The 16,744-nt window shown below is 43.3% G+C and overlaps 1 protein-coding gene across 2 annotated transcripts in view; it reads right to left on the minus strand.

Annotated features, from left to right (window-relative positions):
• The window catches only part of KPNA1 (karyopherin subunit alpha 1), a 60,831-nt gene extending 48,588 nt beyond the window's left edge, over window positions 1–12,243 (minus strand). Inside the window, exon 1 of one of the 2 annotated variants that reach the window (XM_063294630.1) lies at window positions 12,146–12,243. The gene's annotated coding sequence lies outside the window, so the exon portion shown is untranslated. Of the gene's footprint in view, window positions 1–12,130 lie in introns of both variants that reach the window. The other variant, XM_063294631.1, reaches the window with a different exon arrangement.
• Between the last annotated feature and the right edge of the window lie 4,501 nt (window positions 12,244–16,744).

The raw sequence follows: 16,744 nt of genomic DNA on the forward strand, positions 1-16,744 counted from the left end.
AATAACCTATATAGCTCATTACCTTTCTACCAGTTTCATCTAACCACTATTATATTGCTTTTAAATTTGCAAAATATTCAAAGAGGTGCTCCAAAAAGCACATTGGCACCAAAAATACCTCCACCCCTAAGCACTTAGCTAATGCACACTCTGGAAGGATTGGCACAGTTGCTTTGAAGGCTTCTCCCTGTGATCTCTATAGGTACATGCATAAACAGCTACTTGGCTTCACCATCTATGAATATTACACACACAGGCAAAGTGGCAAAGCCTTTGAAGTAACCAGCCTTCTGCAGGATATAGTTCCCTCACACGAACACATTTTGTAAAGCACCCCTTTCAAATATTAAATAACTTGCTACCCCAAGCCATCTCCAATGGCAGTTGATACCCATTGAGACTAATATGGTAAATGGCCAGATAGCTACCTGGATGATCAAGTTAGAAAATAAAAAAAAAGTTAGTTGGCTTCACTATCCCACCTTTATTATTTTTATAAATAACTAAAAGTGGCGAACATACCAAATACTCCTTCCTCTTCCTCTTTTCCCCACAACCACCACCCTGTGAGGTGAGTTGGGCTGAGGGAAAGTGACTGGCCCGAGGTCACCCAGCCAGCTTTCAGGCCTAAGGCAGAACTAGAACTCTCAGGCTCCTGGCTTCTAGGCCAGCACCTTAACCACTAACCCATATATTCCTTCTAACTACCGTAAGGTATTGAGGAGCCCCTTATTACCATGCTCAACACCCAACTAAATGTATTAATACATATGTTCAACTGGCTTCTGAGCTATCATACTTAATTCTCTGGTGAAAGAAAAAAATGTGTGACTTACCATCTTCCTCAATTATTGATGAAGACTAAAAGATTAAGTATAGGGATATTTGTCTAGATTACACATGAGCACAAAAAAAATGATCTACCATAAATGGATATGCTGAAGGCCTGCTCTTTTCTAATGACTTCACTTCTGGCTTATAAAGCAGAAATAAAATGGGTGGCTGCTACTGGCGATCTGTATACTGATCTTCTCCTCAGCTGTACTTAGGGTAGAAGCCATATCAGCCTGAAGTGGGGGGAGGGGGGTTCTTTGTCAAAAAACAAACAGGAGCGGGATCTAATAGGTACATGATTTGAGGCCAGGAATTAGTCTGATGTAAGCCTATTATCAAACAGGGAAACTGAAATTAATTTTCAAAGATAATGCTTAAGGATATTTATGAAATTTTGTATTTTTGTAATTATGGGTACCTGACAGTGAAATTTATGGGAGTAAAAGGGAGTTATTAGAGAACAGTGAACAGGCATATTTTAGCGTAACTGATGCTTGCCTAGATCTTCATCCAGGAGATTCTAGACCCAGAAGTTAAACATTTGGTCTGGAAATTTGCTATTATTCTGTTAATACAGTGGTCTAAGGAACTGGTTTTCCATTAGTTTCCACTTAGCAAGCACAATCTGATTCCTATCCACTGATACTTTCTCTTTCTCACAGAAGTGTCCATGATTGATAGAAAAGCCTAAATTGAGTCCCTCCTTGTGGGGGGAGATGGATGGCGATAAAAATTTATTTATTTATATATTTATTTAATTCCTCCCCTTCCCTCTAGTACTTACAAACACTTTAAACAATGTACTTCCAACAATTCTGTAAGCTTACTGTATGTGATTAGGAAGCCAGTCTCTTCTATCAAAACCCAAGTATTTTTGCATTAAATGCCAGTTTTCACTGAATTTATCTATGAATTTGCCAAAAAAAAAACAAAAGCAAAAAACAAAAGCAAAAAACAAAAACAAACTATTATTTGAGTGCCTGATTGGCCATCTCCCCCCTCCGTATTATTCCTCCCCCTCTTATTGCTTTTCCATAGACAGAGGTGACTCCTATCCGTGATCATCTTCCTGTAACTTAAAAGAAAAAAGCATTTGTGTGCCTGTGAATCTTTCTCAAAGGCAAGACTAACTCCATCAGACAAGTTTTTAATGGCCTAGATCACAATTTCTTTTTAAGAAAAAGCTTCCAAGTGCTGTGGAGAATATAGCTAAAGACAATATGATGTTACTGGAATGGGCATGGTCAATTTGGGGGGCATTCTGTATTTTAATAAACATAACTGTTTCCTTCAACAAACCACTGTAAACAAAATCAAAGATTAGTGAAATATATAAACTAAGATGGAAATGGACAACTAATAAGCCTTCATCTTGAACTGACTATAAGTAAGACATCAGGCAGGCAGAATGAAGGTAGCTGGGATCAGCTTTAACCTAGTCTCCCTAATGGATTAGCTTAGAACTTTTTAGTTTTATAACAACTTCAAGAAAAAAAAATTATGGGAAGCAACACACACACATAACAAACTAGGAGAAAAATGTGTACATATTTTACTGTAAATAATATACTGATATTAAAGGAAAAACTGGAAAATTATGTCAGAAACAGAAAAATTCCAAAAGAATGTGACCTAATTGCTTGAAAGTCCTCTTAGTCATCCTTTTATCCAAAAGGGGAAAAATTGAAAAGAAAAAAGGCTATTTCCAATTTTGGTAAACAACACATATCAACAGGTCTGGTATGTATCCTTCTAGTACTGTATTTATTTTTTTGACTACTCTCCTTGTGCAAGACGTCTACAACTCTTGGTGCTTTGATAAATTCCAAATGTATAAAATACAGCCAAGGACAACATACACATCCTTGATAAGCAAGATCATTTACTTATTTACTAGATTTATACCCTGCTTTTCTTCCATTGGCCTGAGGTGGCTTACTTGATGATCTCCTCTTATTTTTATCTTTACAACATCCATCTTCAGCAAAGGATCGTTACCTTGTCGTGGTGCTGGAGCTTGAGCACCTCAATGATGCCATGAGCTAAACCGTGAAGGGCCACCCAAGATGGGAAGGTCATGACAGAGAGGTCAGACTAAATGCGATCCCTGGGGAAGGTAATGGCAACCCACCCCAGTATTCTTGCCGTGAAAACTAAATGGATCAGTACAACCAGAGATATGTCGGTATACCATCGGAAGGTGAGACCCCCAGGTCGGAAGATGGTCAAAATGCTACTGGGGAGGAACAGAGGATGAGCTCAACTAGCCCCAGACGTGATGACGCAGCTAGCTCAAAGCCGAAAGGACGGCTAGCGGCCGACGGTGCTGGTGGTGAACGGCGAATCCGATGTTCTAAGGATCAACACACCATTGGAACCTGGAATGTCAGATCTATGAGCCAGGGCAAATTGGATGTGGTTATTGGTGAGATGTCAAGATTAAAGATAGACATTCTGGGCGTCAGTGAACTGAAATGGACTGGAATGGGCCACTTCACATCAAATGACCACCAGATCTACTACTGTGGACAAGAGGACCACAGAAGAAATGGAGTAGCCTTCATAATTAATAGTAAAGTGGCTAAAGCAGTGCTTGGATACAACCCAAAAAATGACAGAATGATCTCAATTCGAATTCAGGGCAAGCCATCTAACATCACAGTGATCCAAATATACGCCCCAACCACAAATGCTGAAGAAGCTGAAGTAGAGCAGTTCTATGAGGATCTGCAGCACCTACTGGACAACACGCCTAAAAGAGATGTTATTTTCATCACAGGAGACTGGAATGCTAAGGTGGGCAGTCAAATGACACCTCGAATTACAGGTAAGTATGGCCTGGGAGAACAAAATGAAGCAGGACATAGGCTGATAGAATTTTGCCAAGACAATTCACTCTGCATAACAAACACTCTCTTCCAACAACCTAAGAGACGGCTTTATACATGGACTTCACCAGATGGACAACACCGAAATCAGATTGATTACATCCTTTGCAGCCAAAGGTGGCGGACATCTGTACAGTCGGTAAAAACAAGGCCTGGAGCTGACTGTAGTTCAGATCACGAACTTCTTCTTGCACAATTTAGGATCAGACTAAAGAGATTAGGGAAGACCCACAGATCAGCTAGATATGAGCTCACTAATATTCCTAAGGAATATGCAGTGGAGGTGAAGAATAGATTTAAGGGACTGGACTTAGTAGATAGGGTCCCGGAAGAACTCTGGACAGAAGTTGGCAGCATTGTTCAGGAGGCAGCAACAAAATACATCCCAAAGAAAGAGAAAACCAAGAAGGCAAAATGGCTGTCTGCTGAGACACTAGAAGTAGTCCAAGAAAGAAGGAAAGCAAAAGGCAACAGTGATAGGGGGAGATATGCCCAATTAAATGCAAAATTCCAGAGGTTAGCCAGAAGAGATAAGGAATTATTTTTAAACAAGCAATGCGCGGAAGTGGAAGAAGACAATAGAATAGGAAGGACAAGAGACCTCTTCCAGAAAATTAGAAACATCGGAGGTAAATTCCAGGCAAAAATGGGTATGATCAAAAACAAAGATGGCAAGGACCTAACAGAAGAAGAAGAGATCAAGAAGAGGTGGCAAGAATATACGGAAGACCTGTATAGGAAGGATAACAATATCGGGGATAGCTTTGACGGTGTGGTCAGTGAGCTAGAGCCAGACATCCTGAAGAGTGAGGTTGAATGGGCCTTAAGAAGCATTGCTAATAACAAGGCAACAGGAGACGACGGCATCCCAGCTGAACTGTTCAAAATCTTGCAAGATGATGCTGTCAAGGTAATGCATGCTATATGCCAGCAAATTTGGAAAACACAAGAATGGCCATCAGACTGGAAAAAATCAACTTATATCCCCATACCAAAAAAGGGAAACACTAAAGAATGTTCAAACTATCGAACAGTGGCACTCATTTCACATGCCAGTAAGGTAATGCTCAAGATCCTGCAAGGTAGACTTCAGCAGTTCATGGAGCGAGAATTGCCAGATGTACAAGCTGGGTTTAGAAAAGGCAGAGGAACTAGAGACCAAATTGCCAATATCCGCTGGATAATGGAAAAAGCCAGGGAGTTTCAGAAAAACATCTATTTCTGTTTTATTGACTATTCTAAAGCCTTTGACTGTGTGGACCATAACAAATTGTGGCAAGTTCTTAGTGGTATGGGGATACCAAGTCATCTTGTATGCCTCCTGAAGAATCTGTATAACGACCAAGTAGCAACAGTAAGAACAGACCACGGAACAACAGACTGGTTTAAGATTGGGAAAGGAGTACGGCAGGGCTGTATCCTCTCACCCTACCTATTCAACTTGTACGCAGAACACATCATGCGACAAGCTGGCCTTGAGGAATCCAAGGCTGGAGTTAAAATCTCTGGAAGAAACATTAACAATCTCAGATATGCAGATGATACCACTTTGATGGCTGAAAGCGAAGAGGAACTGAGGAGCCTTATGATGAAGGTGAAAGAAGAAAGTGCAAAAGCTGGTTTGCAGCTAAACCTCAAAAAAACCAAGATTATGGCAACCAGCTTGATCGGTAACTGGCAAATAGAGGGAGAAAATGTAGAAGCAGTGAAAGACTTTGTATTCCTAGGTGCGAAGATTACTGCAGATGCTGACTGCAGTCAGGAAATCAGAAGACGCTTAATCCTTGGAAGAAGAGCAATGACAAATCTTGATAAAATAGTTAAGAGCAGAGACATCACACTGACAACAAAGGTCCGCATAGTTAAAGCAATGGTGTTCCCCGTAGTAACATATGGCTGCGAGAGCTGGACCATAAGGAAGGCTGAGCGAAGGAAGATAGATGCTTTTGAACTGTGGTGTTGGAGGAAAATTCTGAGAGTGCCTTGGACTGCAAGAAGATCAAACCAGTCCATCCTCCAGGAAATAAAGCCAGACTGCTCACTTGAGGGAATGATATTAAAGGCCAAACTGAAATACTTTGGCCACATAATGAGAAGACAGGACACCCTGGAGAAGATGCTGATGCTAGGGAGAGTGGAAGGCAAAAGGAAGAGGGGCCGACCAAGGGCAAGGTGGATGGATGATATTCTAGAGGTGACGGAATCGTCCCTGAGGGAGCTGGGGGTGTTGACGACCGACAGGAAGCTCTGGTGTGGGCTGGTCCATGAAGTCACGAAGAGTCGGAAGCGACTAAACGAATAAACAACAAACAACATCCATCCTATGATGTAACCTTGGTTGCAAGAAACGCTCCGTAAGTTTCCATGAGAGTGTAGCCTTCAACCTGAGTCTCTCTGGTGCTAGATGACAGGTTTACTATTAATAATCAGGTTAATAATATATCATGTTAATAATCTTATGAATGTCCAAAATATGTCAATCACAGGATAAGCTCAGGCCATGTGAATTAATCTTCTAACACCAGAAGTGCATTGCCAAATAAGGTAATTATAACCAAACTTTGTTAAACTTTATCTGAGGTGTCCTATAAATACAAAATGAAATTTTCTATTGTATTTTCTTTATTTTGAAATAAATTATATTAAACTAGCAAAGAAGTGAGAGGCAGGAAGAGACTTATGGTTCTGGGGGATTTCAATCTGCCATCCCTAGGATGGGCCTCAGATGTAGCTCGGGAGTTCATGACCACCATGGTGGCCATGGACCTGATTCAGATTATTCTGGACCCAACTCAGGACAGTGGCCTCACCCTGGATTTAGTTTTCTTGTAGGAGCATTGGCAACGTGATCTGAGGGGAGCAGCACACCTTTCTCCTTTGTCATGGTCAGATCATGCCCTGGTGAGCCTGAGATTCTCCTATGCTGCTCCCCTCCGCAGGGTGGCAGGACTCATTCAATTGGTCCGCCCCTGGCAACTAATGGACCCGGCAGGGTTTCAGAGGGAGCTGGGGGTTATACCCGGGGATCTGCTGCACGGTCTAGAGGAGGACCTGGTGGCTGCCTGGAACAGGGAAGTGGCCGGGGCCTTGGACAGGATCGCACCTATGCGGTCTCTCTTATCCCATCAAGCCCAACACTCCCCGTGGTTTACGGAGGAGCTGTGGGTTCTGAAGAGGATTGAGACGCCTAGAGTGCCGCTGGAGGAAGACAATGACAGAATCTGACCAAACACAAGCTAGAGCCGCTATTAAGGCCTACCTTGTGGCGGTAAGAGCAGCAAAACATCAGTATTCCTCTGCTCTTATTGCATCCGTGGAATGCCCACCCAGCGGCCCTGTTTAAGATTACCCGATCCCTTCTGGGGAAAGGGGATCCAGAGATCCACCTACAGGACCCAGCTGAGCTTTCTGGGCATCTGCAGGATAGATCACTCAGATCTGTTCCAAGTTGGACTCTGAGAGTGAGGCAGGGTCTGTGGAGATGCCCGGGGGACGTTCTTAACCAGCTATCTGGGAACAGTTTGATCCGGTTGAGCCTGAGGAAGGGGACAGGATCCTCCGGACTGTAAAGGCCACCACTTGCCAATTAGATCCATGCCCCTCCTGGCTGGCGAAGGCAGCTTGGGAGGGGACATGTGGTTGGGTCCAGGCGATGGTAAATACATCCTTGAGGGGGTATTTCTGGCAGCCTTTAAGGAGGCGCTTGTGCACCCCTCCTCAAGAAACCATCGCTGGACCCTACTGTGCTGGACAATTTTCATCCAGTTTCCCACCTCCCATTTTTGGGGAAGGTGGTTGAGAAAGTGGTGGCATTGCAGCTCCAGAGGATCCTGGATGAAATGGATTATCTAGACCCCTTTCAGTCAGGTTTCAGGCCCGGTTATGGGATGGAAACAGCATTGGTCGCACTTATGGATGATCTCTGGCAGGAGTGGGATGGAGAGAGTGCATCCATCCTGGCTCTTCTTGACCTCTCAGCGTCTTTCGATACCATTGACCATGGTATCCTTTTTGGACGGCTCAGGGGGTTGGGGGTGGGTGGCAGAGTTTTGCACTGGTTCACCTCCTTCCTCCAGGGCCAGTCCCAATCGGTGTTGATAGGGAGCAAGAGATCCAGCCTGCGGCCCCTTTTTTGTGGGGTGCCGCAGGGCTCGGTACTCTCTCCACTTTTTAACATCTACATGAAACCTCTGGGTGAGATCATCCGTCACCACGGGATGAGGTATTGATATGCAGATGATACTCAATTATGTATCTCCACCCTGGGTGAAATAAGTGATGCCGTGACCGCCCTCTCCAGGTGCCTGGGGGCCTGGATGGGGAACAACAGGCTTCGACTGAACCCTAGTAAGACGGAGTGGCTGTGGGTTAATGGCACCTCGGGTTCTTGGAAATTGTCATCTTTAGTGCTGGATGGGGTTGTACTGCCCTAGACAGACCTGGTGTGTAACTTGGGGGTCCTCCTGGACTCACAACTTCTGCTCGAAGAGCAGGTGGCAGTCACGGCCAGGAAGGCCTTTGCGCACTTCATGTTGTGCACCAGTTATGCCCTTTCCTGGACCGAGAGGCCCTTCAAATGGTCACTCATGCCCTGGTCATCTCCCATATAGACTACTGTAACGTGCTGTACATGGGGCTACCCTTGCAAAATGTCCAGAAGCTACAACTGGTCCAGAATGCAGCCACGTGGGCAATCCTGGTGCTCCAAGGTCTGCACATATAAGTCCTTTGCTCCACGAGCTGCACTGGGTTCGAGTTTCCTTCTGGGTCCAATACAAGGTGTTGGTTATCACCTTTAAAGCCCTACATGGCATGGGACCAGGATATCTGAGGGACTGTCTCATCTCTATTACATTGACCCGCCCCACCCGGTCATGCAGGGAGAGCATGTTACAGACCCCATCCGTAAAAGAATTCCATCTAGCGGGGTCTTGGAAACGTACCTTCTCTGTGGTAGCTCCCGCCCTTTGGAACATCCTTCCCCCAGAGGCGAGACAGGCCCCCTAGCTCCTGGACTTTCAAAAAAGATTAAAGACCTGGTTTTGCCAGCAGGCTTGGAATGGGAGGGGGAATAGCCACACCTGGGGATGGCTAACACCCTAGAGTGATTCTCGACGGACCTATTACACTCACAGACTGATAAAGAACTCTCAGCCATCTAGATTCCATTACACTTTTATTTTTATTGTATTTATCATATTTATAAATGTTTCTGATTTTAATTTTGTTTTTTATTGTAAACCGCCCAGAGTCCCTCCTTGGGAGGGAGATGGGCAGTGATAAAGTTTGATAGATAGACAAATAAATAAATAAGTGCAGCCTATGCAGCATCCATTGTGCTGTCCATAAAACCCGCTCACAGTGGATGGATCCAATTAGGGGATACCTTATAGCATCAACTTCACCCCAAATTCCCAATGACCTCCTCTACCTACTTATGGAGTGCAACACTATGGTATGTAAAGCCTGGAGCAATTCTCAAGCTGACAAATGTTGAACACCCTGTTTTAAAACAACAGAGCACTGATTTACAAGAACAGGATATTTGAGTAACTACACATTAATACCAAAAGAGAAAATAGATTATTAACAAATTAAGACATTTAACAAATCATCTTAAAAGATTTTAGAACATCCAGCAAAATATTTGCAATTCACTCACTGGGAAGTTCCACTTAGTTAAGTTGGAAACATGGACAGAACTGCAGTGTGTTTTGGAATAATTCCAGTGGAGGAGGGGGAAAGAGACATAGAGACTATCATTTCAGAATCAAAGTACTTAATGGAACGACAGTAATGACCAAAAACAATAAAGGAAACAAACAAACCCCCCCAAATCCACTGATCCAGAAACATAACCATGTAAGTTGAGGGAAAATAAAAATACAGTACCTACAACTAATGAATTCAGAGAAAGTACTTAATTAAGATCACATCTATTTCGTCAATTACAATAGACTTCATTGTGAGTTAGATATATAAAAAGGGAAAGTTACAGTTAGGGGGAAAGGAATAAAACAACATCTAGTTAAGCCCAAAACATATTGTAGGAATTGAAAACAGCAGTCCAAAGAATTCCTTGATGCCTCTTTGGCAATGCTCCTAAAAAGCCTTGTGCACAAGCACGTTGAAAAATATTTCAGCCTTATATAAACATAATGCTTGTACAATATTGAAATGAAAATTGATTCCAATATAAATATTTGAAATGCATTTACTATAAGAACATGAACTAGACATCAAGTGGTTTCCTATGTTTTCTATATTTAGATGACACTTTAAATAAGATATTAAAAACCACGGGGATCTAACTCTTATCCATTCTATCTTGTCCCCAAATAGCATTTTACAGACATATATATGTTGCACATAAGGGCAGGTACCAGTATATGCTGTTATCACTATTACCAAAGGAAATGTAAGAGCTGTAGCTTCAAAACAAAATATTCCATGTTTCTCTGAGCTTGAAGTATTGTAGCATGCATGTAATAAATAAGCATCTTTACAGTTCTCATCCACTGACTGGTTCAAAGTTGTTCTCATAATGCCTAATATAAGCAAGCACAGCAAATTATCAGGGGGTTCCAACTTTATCTGAAAGAGGCTCTGGAGAAAGGAACTCATGTGCAATCTTCTCTGGATCAAGGTCCACATTTGGTTCCTGAGGAACATGCAGGATACATGTGGACAGAGAAAGATAAGCAGGAACAAAGAAGTCAATGCATGCTAGGTATATGTTTACAAGTATCACATCACAACTAAACATAACTTTAAAATCCATATTTTAAAATCAACTGATTGCCCATTCTCTATTTTTAAAATGAAGCAATAAAACGTACCAGAAACACTAAAAGTTATTAAAACAACTGGAAAAAAGTCATGGTACCAAAGTACCATAACAAAGATTATAAATGATCCTCTTTGGAGAGGATATTCCATAAAAGAAGCAGTACTAGGGAACAGAATCTTTAACTTGAGGACTTCTGCTTTGTCTGGATAAGAGCCTCAGGGGAAGAACTTAAGATCCAAGTAGGTAGATATAGAGATGCTCCCCTTGTAGCTTGAATGTAAGCTGTATAGGATTTTATAAATTAATACCAATAGTTTGAATTTCACCTGGAAACAGTGCAGATATCAAAGTATCATATCTGCTCTCATAGTGGTTTAACTGTCCTCTTCTGAACTGGAGAATGCTTAAAGTACATGCTTGATCTTTTATGGAAGTGCAATCTACTAACAGAATGAGCACCATTTAACTGGATAAACCACTCATATATAGTGGTTATAATCCACCTTTAATAACAATACATCTCTTCACATCTAACTTTAAAATAAATTACCATTTCCCTATCCAGTACATCAACTCTTTTTAATTGGTTGGCTAAGTGATCATACAGTTCTGACTCTGGAAGCATCCAAAATCAGCAACTAGGAAGAAGGAAACTAGGTATCAGGAAGAAAGGAGGATGTGAGAGTCTCAGCAGCAGCAATGGAAACGTTTTTTTTAAAGTAAATGCACAGAATTTCAGTGACTGACTGCTGAACCTCATACAGAATAGTTATTAGCAATATCTCAGAAACTTCAGAAATACCTGAAGTACAAGCAAGTCAACAGGATTTGCCATTTAAAGTACTGTTATCATCTCCCAGAAAAATATTTTCGTTAATTGTTTCATCTGAAACTTCTCTACCACTGGATCTAATGATAATAGATAATGATAGCAGGAAAAAAAAACCCTGTACAGAGTAAGATTCCTGAGTATTTGGGCCACAGTCTCGCTTCGTTTCACCCTAGAGCTATACTAGGAGGAGGAGGGGCAATTTACCGGGATTGACTGTTGTTTTACACAGGAAGTAAGACTGGTATGAGAATTCATCCACAGTATTAAAAATGAGCCAAACGAGAGCTTCACATAAAGGGCAAAGGGTTCCCAACTTTTCCACAGGTGCCAAGGTCAGTCCCTGGCACTGCCAAGGCAAACGGTCCCAGGTAGGAAATGCCAAGACGAACTTTCGCTCCAAATCCTGGAAGGCCACTAGCAGCCGGGAGAAGACAGCCCCGGATCGGATAGGCCCTGTCCAGCGGCTCCAAGCCTTCCGAGTAACGCCCTGCCTTCCCAGCACCGCAGGGCACCACCTCAACGCCTCGCGAAGAAGGAGCAGCAGCCCTGCCGAGCCCTCGAGGAGCCGAAGCGTCGCCCTCTCCTGCCCACTCCCCCCTGGGGACTCCAGGTTCAACCTCTCCGGCGCCCCCAACCAAAAGGCCGCGCACACTCCCAGCCCTTTTTCCTCCTCGCAGTCTCTCCGGCCTGCTCACAGCCCTGGGCGAAACGCAGCCCAGCGGCCGCGCTCTCTTAGGCAAGTCTGGCCCCTCGGATCAGACGCGAAGGCGTGCACTGCTGACCTACCACCAGCCCCGGTACCTGCTCTTGCGGCCGGCTAAAGAGCCGGCCTACACGATGCCAAAGTCCTTCTCAGGCCCAAGGCGCGCACAGGCGCCTCTCCCTCCTCGCACAGCGAAGCCGGGTGCGAACAGCTACAGCGCGCAGGCGCCGTTGAACCAGCCATTTGGCGCAGCTTCCGGTCTGCCTATACGCAAATAAGTCTAAGGACAGAACCGGGCTGTAGAGTTATATTTCTGAGAAGAGGGTGGGCTTGCAGGGCTAACCAGCTGCAGGAACGTAGGAAGGGTCCTATGTAAGGCGCGCAGGACGCGTAATGGTAGTACGAACGAGCCGTTTCTTTCTCTGCCTGCTCCTAGTGCGGGAAATATAACCGGGCGAGATCCATCGCTTTGCTCAGCGAGCTGCTGAACGAGTGGAGGCTACAGCTTCTTTCTTGGAATATGCGCGCATTCGACAGGGTAACTAAAAGCCAGCGGGGTTGCCCAGAGAGAGGGGAATGAGCAAGAAGAAAAAAAAAGGCAGATATACTCTCCGCGTGCTTTTTGGGTATCCGTGCTGCAGCTGAGAGCAGTGAACTCCGGGCGTTCCCTAGAATGATCCCTCTGCCACTTTACCCAATAGATCTTGAAAAGAAGTAGCAGCTGACCTGTATTAATTGGGAGGTCCACATCATTTGTGGACTGCTATTGAGGGAAACAAGTAAAAGTTAATTCTAGAAGATCAAGGCATGGATTTTTATTTCATGTTGTTTTTTTTGCAGGTTCCATTGGAAACCATGGGTTGCATCTGTCTGCACAGAATGAACCCTGAATCCAGTTATTTATTCTGTCACAAAAACATGGACCATCATTTTTATGTAGGCTCCACCAGAAGCCATTACATCTATTGGCACAAATCATGACATAAAAATCATACTATACAAAAAACAAAAAAACATGGATCCTTTATTTTATGGCATTAGACTTGCATGGGACATTAAAGAATGCTACTATTTATTTCTTTTTCTTTGGGATGTATTTTGTTGCCGCCTCGTGAACAATGTTGCGAACTTCTGTCCAGAGTTCTTCCGGGACCCTATCTACGAAGTCCAGTCCCTTAAATCTATTCTTCACCTCCACTGCATATTCCTTAGGAATATTAGTGAGCTCATATCTAACTGATCTGTGGGTCTTCCCTAATCTCTTTAGTCCAAGGAAAGCAAAAGGCAACAGTGATAGGGGGAGACATGCCCAGTTATATGCAAAACTCCAGAGGTTAGCCAGAAGAGATAAGGAATTATATTTAAACAAGCAATGTGTGGAAGTAGAAGAAGACAATAGAATAGGAAGGACAAGAGACCTCTTCCAGAAAATTAGAAACATCGGAGGTAAATTCCAGGCAAAAATGGGTATGATCAAAAACAAAGATGGCAAGGGCCTAACAGAAGAAAAAGAGATCAAGAAAAGGTGGCAAGAATATATGGAAGATCTGTATAATAATAATATTGGGGATAGCTTTGACGGTGTGGTCAGTGAGTTAGAGCCAGACATCCTGAAGAGTGAGGTTGCATGGGCCTTAAGAAGCATTGCTAATAACAAGGCAGCAGGAGACGACAGTATCCCAGCTGAACTGTTTAAAATCTTGCAAGATGATGCTGTCAAGGTGATGCATGCCATATGCCAGCAAATTTGGAAAACACAAGAGTGGCCATCAGATGGGAAAAAATCAACTTATATCCCCATACCAAAAAAGGGAAACACTAAAGAATATCCAAACTATCTAACAGTGGCACTCATTTCACATACCAGTAATGCTCAAGATCCTGCAAGGTAGACTCCAGCAATTCATGGAGCGAGAATTGCCAGATGTACAAGCTGGGTTTAGAAAAGGCAGAGGAACTAGGGACCAAATTGCCAATATCTGCTGGATAATGGAAAAAGCCAGGGAGTTTCAGAAAAACATCTATTTCTGTTTTATTGACTATTCTAAAGCCTTTGACTGCGTGGACCATAACAAATTGTGGCAAGTTCTTAGTGGCATGGGGATACCAAGTCATCTTGTCTGCCTCCTGAGGAATCTGTATAACGACCAAGTAGCAACAGTAAGAACAGACCACGGAACAACAGACTGGTTTAAGATTGGGAAAGGAGTACGGCAGGGCTGTATAGTCTCACCCTACCTATTCAACTTGTACGCAGAACACATCATGCAACGTGCTAGGCTTGAGGAATCCAAGGCTGGGTTCAAAATTGCTGGAAGAAACATTAACAATCTCAGATATGCAGATGACACCACTTCGATGGCTGAAAGCAAGGAGGAACTGAGGAGCCTTATGATGAAGGTGAAAGAAGCAAGTGCAAAAGCTGGCTTGCAGCTAAACCTAAAAAACCCCCCAAGATTATGGCAACCAGCTTGATTGATAACTGGCAAATAGAGGGAGAAAATGTAGAGGCAGTGACAGACTTTGTATTTCTAGGTGCAAAGATTACTGCACCCAGGAAACCAGAAGTTTAATTCTTGGGAGGAGAGAAATGACAAATCTCGATAAAATAGTTAAGAGCAGAGACATCACACTAACAACAAAGGTCTGCATAGTTAAAGCAATGGTATTCCCTGTAGTAACATGGCTGTGAGAGCTGGACCGTAAGGAAGGATGAGCAAAGGAAAATAGATGCTTTTGGAGGAAAATTCTGAGAGTGCCTTGGACTGCAAGAAGATCAAACCAGTCCGTACTCCAGGAAATAAAGCCAGACTGCTCACTTGAGGGAATGATATTAAAGGCAAAACTGAAGTACTTTGGCCACATAATCAGAAGACAGGACACCCTGGAGAAGATGCTGATGCTAGGGAGAGTGGAAGGCAAAAGGAATAAGGGCCAACCAAGGGCAAGATGGATGGATGATATTCTAGATGGACTCGACCTTGAGGGAGCTGGGGGTGGTGACAATCAAAAGGACGTTCTGGCGTGGGCTGATCCATGAAGTCATGAAGAGTCAGAAGCGACTGAACGAATAAACAACAAACACTATTTATTTATATAATTATAATTGGTTCTTTTAAATACTTTAGATTCAAAGTGATCTATAAAGTACAGCCATTAAATCAAACATCACAAAATAAAAGTCAAGGTGTTGGGCATGATTCCTCTGAATGTGAGGATTACCTCAAAATGGTAAAGTTAAAAACAGACTCGATACGGAATACTACTGGGGATAGCCTGACCACTGTCTCCACAAACTTCCCTAAAAAGGGAAGAAGAAACTGGACAAAAGTTACCTAACCCAGCTGCATTTTGGGAAGGCTTCTTCAAAATTGGCACAGTATTGCCTCTTTTATGGCAGACAACATTAACCCTTCTTCCACATGCCTTCATGATCCAGACAAATCATATCCCCCACCTCCCAAAGGGAACAGGGTATGGATCCTGTTCACATGGCTATTGTGATTCCTTTTAATCCATGTTCTTCAAAGATCTATTTGCTTTACATCTACCATCTAACCAAGCTTCCTCTACACACTCTGGCAAGTGATGGGACAATTGAAAGACAGAAATATTAATAAGCTCTAGGTCCATTCAGTCACCACTGAGGCGTAATATTCTCATTCAAAACATCATGATCTGAACCTCAAAAAATACTGTCAGCAGGGTTTCAGTGTACCATGGTGAGTGCTGGGAGAACTTAAAGGAAGCTAGCCAACAGTATGTAAAGTTACATATGAACAGCTGACAGCTGTAATGATTGCCCCAGCCCCAAATACTCAGACTCACAAGAGGATGCTAAATGAGATCTGATTTATTAGAGTACTAAAAGCAATTACAGAGAAAGCTGAGAATGAGCAAAAGCGCGCCAAATACAAACTTAAACCCTTGCTTCAAACGTATCCCGCCTCCCTCATAACAGCCCCTCCCGGCACAGGTGCTAGCAATCGTCAGAGTTGCTAGCCTGGGAAAGTAACCTTGAGCGCAGTAGATAACACAAACACATTCCAAAGCAAAGCCAAAATATAATCGTTCCCATCCTCCCTAGACAAATGCAACACGCATCCAATTAATGACATGCGAAACGTTACGATGCATCGAATACATTGAAACGGCGCACATGACATACCGCCCTCCAAAAATACCCCTAGGGACCTGGTTTCGAGGGATAAGCGGAGTGGAAACGGGCCACTAAAACCGGGGAAGCCACATCTGATGCAGCGACCCACTCAGGATGAGGGAAATGCTTCCAACGAACTAAATATTGCAAAGTATTGCGAAGGCGTCTAGAGTCCAAAATTTCTTTAACTTCAAAGTGTTGCTGACCATCAATCATGATGGGGGTGGGAGGTGGAGGTTGCCGATGCCAACGATCAGAAGGAATAGTCGGTTTGAGTAAGCTGCAATGAAAAACAGGGTGTAAGCGTTTCAGGTTATGAGGCAAATCAAGTTTAAAAGTCACAGGGTTGATCTGAGCTACAATTGGGAAAGGACCCACAAACTTAGGTGCAAGTTTCTTGGAAGGTTGTGATGACTTGATAAACTTGGTAGAAAGGTACACTGAGTCCCCAACTTGGAATGCAGGTTGGGGGGCTCGCTTCCGATCAGCATACAATTTATAATCCGCTTGAGCATCAGCCAATGCATTCTGAATCATT

Source organism: Candoia aspera, chromosome 2 (assembly GCF_035149785.1).
Source record: "Candoia aspera isolate rCanAsp1 chromosome 2, rCanAsp1.hap2, whole genome shotgun sequence".
NCBI classification, from domain to species: domain Eukaryota; kingdom Metazoa; phylum Chordata; class Lepidosauria; order Squamata; family Boidae; genus Candoia; species Candoia aspera.